This window comes from Eriocheir sinensis, chromosome 17, assembly GCF_024679095.1.
Source record: "Eriocheir sinensis breed Jianghai 21 chromosome 17, ASM2467909v1, whole genome shotgun sequence".
NCBI lineage: Eukaryota > Metazoa > Arthropoda > Malacostraca > Decapoda > Varunidae > Eriocheir > Eriocheir sinensis.
The window spans coordinates 9,535,010-9,543,701 of NC_066525.1; the positions used below are offsets into that span (position 1 = coordinate 9,535,010).

Below are 8,692 nucleotides of genomic sequence, written 5' to 3' on the forward strand. Positions count from 1 at the left end.
TCCCTGTTCCAATTACAAAATTTTTGGTATATACTGACCTAATATACTTTAATATTCAATGCTAAATACCGTTCGCAACTTTTTGGGGATACATTTTAATAAGCAACGTTCACTGAACATAAGTTTGTTAGTATTTTTTGCTGTTGTTACATCCCGCGTCCCTGGGAGTCTCGAGGTGCCACCAGAGCCCTGGGTGCCAGGAGAGCCGTCCGCCGTGCCTTGGGTCATCCATAAAGACAAGGAGACGAGAGCAAATACCACGCGGCCACAGCAAGCAACATAATGACGCTATAATTATTGCTCTTCAAACAGTGACTACCTCGAGGCCTGGGACTGGAACGCGGCCAACCAGGGGTCGATACCAGTGTGGTCGTCTGTGTACACGCTGACCATCACTGTCAACAATCAACTTTCCCTCCCTCTGACCCTTCGTACTAAGCCTTCTCCCAGTTTCTCCTTAATTTCTTCTGACGCGTTGACATTTTTTTTTCTTCCTCTCAAGCTGTGATGGTGATGGCAGCGAGGTCGCATCGCCGCTTACTCACGATCTCAACAGCCGAGATGCACTTGAGTGTCTACCAGCTGCTGGGAGATGGCCCAGACCCTCTAAAAGCCTTTTGTTTACACACCACATGGTCAGCTGATACCTCTCATTCTCGGAGGCTTTCCAAGGTTGACCTCAAGTCTGGATATTCCCAGAATCACTCTGTCTTACGACGAAGAACTATTTGATAGCAAACATGACCTCCGGACCCCAACCCGCAGGCGGCGCTGCTCAACCGCTAACTCTGGACCTTCGCCACAGGGCGGGGCTGAACAAGCGGCTTAATTAAATCGTGTCTTTTTATCCAATGCGAAAAACCTACCCGTTTCTGATTCATAACTAATTATCTAGCTGTATATGATACATTATACATAATACCGCTGCAAAACTCGCCGTGACACTATCGCTGAAAGACAATCAAAGTGAGGACAGCCGCGAAGGGACGAGAAGAGGAAACCTACTTGTTACTGTTAAAAAAAAAATCTGCTCGCACCATCAATGATTTGGACAGTCTGCCTGTTCAATAGCTATGCAAATGAAAACACACACACACACACACACACACACACACACACACACACACACATACATACATACATACATACATACATATATACATAGGCGGTGGCTGAGTCGTCAACACACACACACACACACACACACACACAGTTCAATCCCCGCCGGTGCCACACATACTGGGATTTTCAGCCGCCGCCGAGTGGCTTAAAACTACCCACATGCTGTCCAGAAGACCACCTGTCAACCCGGACTCTAGATTCTAGGATCAAAAATGAGCTCTGGGAGGGCAGCATGAGCCAATGCAAGATGGCGCCACTATAAAATCTCGCCTGCGCCAGAACACACACACCATCAGAACCACCGGAAAGAAGCCTTGGACCGACCATCAGGTTCCATCAGGATATATATATATATATATATATATATATATATATATATATATATATATATATATATATATATATATATATATATATATATATATATATATATATATATATATATATATATATATATATATATATATATATATATATATATATATATATATATATATATATATATATATATATATATATATATATATATATATATATATATATATATATATATATATATATATATATATATATATATATATATATATATATATATATATATATATATATATTTTTTTTTTTATTTTTACGTTATACTATTGCTGTAAGCTGCTTCCAGTGGATCCTGATGATCGGCCCAGTCCGTTGTGGCACAGGCAAGTGTTTATAGTGGCGCCATCTTGCATTGGCTCATGCTATCCATTCAGCCACTCCCCACATACATATATACATACATACATATATATATATATATATATATATATATATATATATATATATATATATATATATATATATATATATATATATATATATATATATATATATATATATACATATATATATACATATACATACATACATATATACATATATATACATACATACATATATACATATATATACATACATACATATATACATATATATACATACATACATATATACATATATATACATACATACATATATACATATATATATATACATACACACATACACACAAATATATATGCATATACATATATACAGATAAAGAAAGAGAGCAATAATGCAATGATATTTAAAAGTAAATAGATGTCTAAATTATATGGCTAAGTAGATAGATAGATAGATGTTTGTGTGTGTGTGTGTGTGTGTGTGTGTGTGTGTGTCCGCACTGCCCCCGTGTACAAGGTATGGTACAAACACAGGGGCCACAATCAGGAAGAAACAGAAGGTGGGGATAGGCAGCATCGTACCCCAACCACTGCTGGAGAGCCCCATCGCTGCCCACGCCCCGTTCCTCTGCGCCAGCCGCTGACGTGCCCGCCAGCCACCAGCCCTCCCCAACAGCATGCATCTTGCCCTCCCCTGCCACCCACGACCACCAGGCGCCGCCCTACGTAACGATGCACGCTCGTTCCAGTCTTCAGTGTGCCGTTGTGGCCGCAGTGCTAATGGAATATTTTACCTCAATGGCCCGGTCGCTATGATTCGAGGATGAAAAAGGGAACAAAGGAAGGACAACACAACTAGTGGTTATGTGTTTGTGTTGCGGGCCCCATCGCGCTTGTCTCGGCTCAAGTTGTGGCGGGAGGTTTTAGCCAATAAGAGTTGCTCGTGGCGGTGTGTCAAATATCCGTTTTAATTTATACCAGCCATGTATGGACGGTGTTAATCAAAGAAAACAGAATAGGCTATTAGCAGCGAGAGGGAAGCCTCATTCAGTCCATGGCTCTCATCAGATAACGAATTGGCTGAACACTTCACACACACCGCCTCCAAGGAATGTAAATCATGAGGAAGGATTCAACGTGGGATGACAAGTTGCCGCCCACACCACGATGCCGAAGCGTGTGGTGAGAACATGTGCACGGGACCCCCACGCAGAGCCACCGGTAGGGCGTGAGACCCGACGTGACCCAGGCGCCCCCAGTACTGTGTGTGTGTGTGTGTGTGTGTGTGTTGTACAATAGTATTACTGACAATAGTATTTAACTAAAAATACAATAATAATAATGAAAGTAGTTCCAGTAATCATATTCTATTTAAGTAAGAAAATTACAGTACGGACAACAACAACAACAACAACAACAACAACAACAACAACAACAACAACAACAACAACAACAACAACAACAGCAACAACAACAACAACAATAGCGACGACGACGATGACGATGACACTGATGATTATGATGATCATAATTAATAATAATAATAATAATAATAATAATAATAATAATAATAATAATAATAATAATAATAATAATAATAATAATAATAATAATAATAATAATAATAATAATAATAATAATGGTAATAATTATAATAATAATAATAATGATGATGATGATGATGATGATGATGATGATGATGATGATGATGATGGTAATAATAATAATAATAATAATAATAATAATAATAATAATAATAATAATAATAATAATAATAATAATAATAATAATAATAATAATAATAATAATAATAATAATAATAATAATAATAATAATAATAATAATAATAATAATAATAATAATAATAATAATAATAATAATAATAATAATAATAATAATGATAAAGTAGTGATGAAAGTAAATAATGACGATGATGACAATGATGATGGTAATAATAATGATAATAATGATAATAATAATAATTGTAATAATAATAACAACAATAATAATAATAATAATAATAATAATAATAATAATAGATAAATAATAATAATAATAATAATAATAATAATAATAATAATAATAATAATAATAATAATAATAATAATAATAATAATAATAATAATAATAATAATAATAATAATAATAATAATAATAATAATAATAATAATAATAACAATAATAATAATAATAATAATAATAATAATAATAATAATAATAATAATAATAATCATAAAAAATATAACAATAATTATATTATTATTATTATTATTATTATTATTATTATTATTATTATTATTATTATTATTATTATTATTATTATTATTATTATTATTATTACTATTACTAGTAGTAGTAGTAGTAGTAGTAGTAGTAGTAGTAGTAGTACTATTAATAATAGAATAATAACAATATCATCACTGTTATTATTTTCCATTATAATTATTGTTCATTCATTTCACTGTCATCACAGTTCACAACATTTTTGTTATATCATCACAATTTCAATCATATTATCATCATTATTTGACATCATTATAATCAGTACTGTTGTTCTATCACCATAATCATTATCATAATCAACATCCTCGCCGTTTTCCTCACCATCCTCACCATCCTCACCAGTACGATCGCTACAAGCCGTCCCAACAAGAACAAGCCGCCCGGCCGTCCTCTGCATGACAACACTCACCACGCCGAGTGCTGGGCCGCAGCATCACGGCACGAAGCGGCGCACCACTCTAAAGTCAGCCTCTGTGCCACTGGGAAGGGACCGTCACCAGCGGCCCCCTCCTCCTTCCCTCGCGCCGCCCCGCCGCCCACGGGAGGCGGCCTGTCCGCTTGACCAAAAATCTTTCAGTGGGAGCGCCGCCGTCTGTTGGAGATGGGCGTACGGTGATAATGTTTACAAGATATTGATCACGGCGAGGGGTTATTTATATCTAAGATTTGCCCGGCGTGATAGCTAAACGAGGTCCGCCATTATGGACAGCCCCCATAACTAAGCCTTATTTGGTAATAAAATCCACAGTTTTTAGCAGGGCTTAATATTGGCAGGTCTCCCGGAGAAGCAATACTTGTGTTGATCGCCGCGCCATAATGGGCCGGCTCAGATATCTGCCTCATTATTTTTTTCATTATTCTTTTAATACTGATACGAAAAATACATTACCAATATATGAAATTTACTAATGTTGTTATTAGTCTTTATACGACATGGGCACCAACAATATCCTATAAAATTAATGCAAATAGTGACATAAATTTGGCAAGCAGAGTATTACGCGATGCGCCAGAAATTGTGCATATTCAACCAAAATAAAAACCTTGGAAAAACTGGGTGCTTACAGGATATTGCAGGTTGAGCCATTATGGTCGTTGTTGACGCAGCTCACCTGGTTAGCGCCCAAACTTATCACCAAGGAAAAAGATAGTGTTATAGGGGAGGAAAATATGCTAACATGCCATCTATCTGCTTTTACTCCACATTCTGTCAAATTAATATGCGAAAAGCACGGAAAAAAGACAGAATTTTAAAGTTTCCACATTTTTTGCGAGATAAATGGAACTTGCAGCTCTTCGTGCCTAAGTATGCGCGCTGCCCCCACCGTTTTTACAGCCAGTGTTCAAAAAAAGAGTATTGGAAGATGTATAGAGCGGAGCGTCCGGCGTCACGCGAGCCACAGGAGGGGAGAGGGGAGGGCCTAGGGGGTTTGAGGGCGTGAGCGGGTGGAGGAGGGCGGCAGGGGGCAGGACGGGAGCACACAGGGGAAGGACAGGTCACTCTCTGCGTTTATACAGAATTTTGGTAAAGTGTGAAATATTTTATGGGCATTCCTCGGAGAGATAACTAGTCATTGTGTATGTTCGTGGCGGAGGCGGCGGAGGCGGGGTGGATGGGAGGGGGGGTGGGGATGTTATCCAGGGGAGAGGGGATGGGTGAGAGAGAGAGAGAGAGAGAGAGAGAGAGAGAGAGAGAGAGAGAGAGAGAGAGAGAGAGAGAGAGAGAGAGAGAGAGAGAGAGAGAATGATGATGATGATAGAGAAAAAAAGGAAATGGCAATAAAAGAATGATAATGGGGGAAACCACGACTAAAGACACACTAATTACAGCATCACACTCCAATACAAGACTTCCCTATCATGCATCCTCAGCCTCTTAGTCTGTTATCAGACTCAAAAACAGTCTTGTGTCAGCAGCGTGTATGGACTGCGGGATGACTGGGGGATGACTCTTACTTCAGATGACCAAAGAGTACTCCCCCGCCCCCAACCCTCATTGTCACCACTGCCACCCCCGCCGCCCCCACCCCACCCGCCGCTGCCACTGTAATCACCTGTGGTGTACCGTCTCAGCTCCCCCAGCCTCACCAACCAGTACTGCACCTCCCTCCCCTCACACACACCTGCTATTGATCGCTCGCCGCCACACTAATGCCTTACATCACAGGAAATAATAGCGTCCACTGTTTCCCAGATGACGGCCGCGACCACCACCCTCCGCAAGTGAAATCGAACCGAAAACTCAAGCCGAAAAGTAATAATCGGAGTGATGCGTCTCTGCGCCCACCGGGAGGACGAGTGACCGGCCAGGGGCTCCGTGTTATTGCTGCCGCTGTTGGTGTTGTGTCTTCCTCGCAGCGCCCGGCCGCCAGCACGTGTGGGAGGGGAGGGTCTTGCTTTGGGGCCGTTGGTGGGGTGGAGGGGGGAGGGAAGTGGGATTAAAAGAGTGAAAAAAATTGTTGTATACTTTTTTGTGTGGGCGAGAAAGTAAAATCTCGCGATATTATTTAAATGTTTTATTTTTACTCACATCCAAAACACCACGCAACATACATACAGACATACATACAAACAGATATATAGACATAGACAAAGACACACAGACAGACAGATAAACAGACGGACGGACGGGCGGACAAAAACAAACACACACACACACACACACACACACACACACACACACACACACACACACACATGTCAACATTGTGCAAATCTAGAATGGGCGGGGCCTGGCCAGATTAGATCCACCCTCCTGCAGGCCCTCGCTCCCTGCAAGACATTTATTAGGACAGGCTCTCAAACGGTGCACGGTTTGTCTTAATATTGGGTTTCTCAGTTTTTTCTTCACCTCCCTTTACATTTTCAGCCATAAAGGTCATGCATTTGCCACTGAATGTTATCGTTTCTTTGGCATGTGACTCCGGTGAACCGAGGCCAAGTTCGACGTTCCCACTGATCACCACAGTCACTCCCCACACCATCATCACAATCCCCACCACCACCACCTGCATTGTCCTCACCATTAACACCACCACCCCCACTACAACCAGGTTCATTCGTCAAACAGTTTCCATTGAGCAGTAAACGTGCATAAGCATCGCGGACAAGCCTGTGTCTGCAGGGTGACAGGCGCTGCCCAGCTGCATCTCAGCGACGTGGCCGACGCCCAAGGACGCGACACCACTAACTTGTCGATTTCCGGAGTGGGGCGTCTAATCAAACAGGAGAAAGGAAGCTATTTTTCTTATATTGCGAGGCAGGTAGCGATTTGCAAGGTGGCAGCAGTAGCGTCCACATCAGTGGTGATTGTAGTCACACGGTGCAGTGACGGGGGGACGGGAACACCCCATCTGGCAGGCAGGACAGCAGCCTGTCATTGGCGTAACGGTGCTGATGCTGCTCCCACAGCCCTCGGCGCTTCCTTGGCAGCATATGAGCCGCGGTGTGAGGAATGCAGGGCCGCCTGGGTACCAAGGTGCAGCCTCTTCCTAATGGCCACATACACCGCGAGGCATCGTTTGCCTCGCTGCTGCCAAGGCGAGAGTCACAGGCCGGCCGCGGCCCCTCAACACTGTCGCGGACCCTGCTACACACACAAGGATTATAGAAACACACACACACACACACACACACACACACACACACACACACACACACACACACACATGCGGTATATATATATATATATATATATATATATATATATATATATATATATATATATATATATATATATATATATATATATATATATATCTATATATATATATATATATATATAGATATATATATATATATATATATATATATATATATATATATATATATATATATATATATATATATACACATATATATATATATATATATATATATATATATATGCATAAAGAAGTTTAGCGATCCTAGAATAAAATTTCACTGGTCGGGAAAAAATGTAATGTAATCAGGCGCAGATTTACCTGCACTTTTTTAATTAGTGAGAGCCGTAGAGGGAAAGGTATGGGCGGGCCGTAACGCTGCTGCCTGAACCAGACCCGGAGAGTTGAGGCCATTTTATAAAAGCTCTTACCCGGGAATTTATTCTGGAGCGCCGCTATAACTATAACCTGCTCTTCTGCGCCGCGGGGGAGCTGGCGGTCATGTGTTCATAGTCATTCCAGGCTCCGGTAATCTACTTTTTTAAACAATGATTTAGTTTTTAAACCTTTTTCCACAGAAAAATGTTTTGCTTACGCCTGATGGTTCATGAATTAATTTTGTCGAACGTAATTTACCTTCGCGTGGTTGGTTCAGAGACCGTCTTGTTTATTTTTTCAGAAATTTTATTACACACTCATAATTTTAACACGTTATTACAGTTTAGTCGTTCAATGTTAAATATGCATATGTGAAAAAAGTTTTGTAAATAACTTTGAAGTACTCTGCAGGGGATGAGGGCGGGAAGGCGGGGAGGGTGGAGCGGATGGGACGAGAAGAAATGTTCAGTATTCGGTTCAACAAGTGATTCGCTAATTCCTTCATAGCCCATGTAGTGATGCAATAGTTATGACTCGTTCTCTTCTCAGTGATATAAGTGATTCTTG

General features: G+C 40.1%; 1 long non-coding RNA gene across 1 annotated transcript in view; it reads right to left on the reverse strand.

Annotated features, from left to right (window-relative positions):
• Positions 1–8,692, reverse strand: part of LOC126999918 (uncharacterized) — a 192,868-nt gene that overhangs the window by 98,849 nt on the left and 85,327 nt on the right. The window lies entirely within an intron of this gene.